We start from the raw sequence: 1,544 nt of genomic DNA, 5'->3' as shown, positions 1-1,544 counted from the left end.
TTTTATTTTAATTTTTTTTTTTTGTAATTTTTTTTTCGTCGATGAATGTTCAAATGCATGTATGTTTCATTTTCGTGAAGGCATTTAATTAATTTTCATAGAACGATGATGTTTTTACGATGAATTGGTTGATTGTATGGTAGATAGCAGACAGTAGCAGTTGATTGTTTGTTGTAGGTGTTACAGTTGTTTACAGTTGCGGCAAGCAAGCAATCGACACGGGATGAAACGAAAGTGAAGAAAAAAAAAATCAAATTATTTAGCAACAAGTTCTTAGCTTAAGTCTTTTGTTTTTCTCATACTATTGTACATTTATATGGCTGGTGAATAAGCACATCGCAAGCTAACACAACAAAAATAAATATGTTTTATAAAGGTAATACTGTTATAAAGAAAACACAATTTGTAAAATTAGACAAAATTAAGAAACACATTCATATATGTATAAAGCCAATAATATATTTTAAAACTAAGTGTACGAACAGTTTCGTCCTAAACATAGGCTAAATTTCTTATTAATCTTCAGAAAAATTGAGTAAATGTTTCTATGTAACAAGAAAAATTTACAAAATACAAATATTGTAGATATAAACTATTGAATGGTTTAATTGGAGATACAACAAACTTCAAGAAGAAGGGTCGATCAACAGACACTGCCCTGCACGAAGAAGTAAATGCAATAGAGAAGTCATTACACCTCAAGCAATATACAATGGCTGCCTTTCTGGACATAGAAGCTGCTTTTAACAACATAAAGATAAGCCCCATCGTGGAGACTCTGGCACAGAGCGGCATAGACGATATGGTTATGCAGATGGATTCAATCGCTGCTTATAAACGGTATTATTATAGTACAATGACACGAACAAGTTTCAAGGATGTCCTTTCCGCGCTTATATCGTGGTGGAGGTGGAGTGAAAGTAGTAGTTTATGCGCATGACATAATGTTAATGGTAGCAGGGCTGTTTCATTCCAAAATTAGTGTGCCACGAAAACTGAACTAGATATTAAACCTAGTAAGACCGAACTGATGATATTTACTTATAAACTACCTCGATTCAAACTTCCCTCACTCAAATTCTCTATCCCCACACCAAAGTATTTGAGTGTCGAGGTAGGTACCAAACTGAATTGAAAAACTAATAATGATAGACGTATTAGGATAGAGTATATAGCGTACTGGACGTGCTAAATGATACTCTGGCCTAAACCGAATATAATCAGGAAGCTAAATGGCATTCAGAGAGCAGCATTTGTAAGGGTTACCGGAGCGTCTAAGTAATAACCGAATGATGCTTTAAATCTGCTCCTGCAGCAACTGCCCATAGACAATTTCATGCAGTCCATTAAGCAGATTGGTGCTTGGAATATGAATGAGAATAGGAACAGTTAAGGACAAAGAATAAAAAAAGTAATTCTAATTAAAATATGTTGTATTAAAAATAAAATAAATAAGTATAAAAAGATAAAATCTGTCTCTTATACACATCTAGATGTGTATAAGAGACAGAACTATAACTGTACATGAAACTGTATCGGACTAA

General features: G+C 33.2%; 1 protein-coding gene across 8 annotated transcripts in view; it reads right to left on the bottom strand.

Annotated features, from left to right (window-relative positions):
* The window catches only part of LOC108970442 (elongation of very long chain fatty acids protein AAEL008004-like), a 105,381-nt gene that overhangs the window by 967 nt on the left and 102,870 nt on the right, over positions 1–1,544 (bottom strand). The window lies entirely within an intron of this gene.

This window comes from Bactrocera latifrons, unplaced genomic scaffold, assembly GCF_001853355.1.
Source record: "Bactrocera latifrons isolate USDA-ARS-PBARC rearing strain unplaced genomic scaffold, ASM185335v1 scaffold_3, whole genome shotgun sequence".
In the NCBI taxonomy this organism is placed as follows: Eukaryota; Metazoa; Arthropoda; class Insecta; order Diptera; family Tephritidae; genus Bactrocera; species Bactrocera latifrons.
Note: the sequence above shows the minus strand (reverse complement) of the source record. Positions and strands in the feature narration are given on the sequence as shown.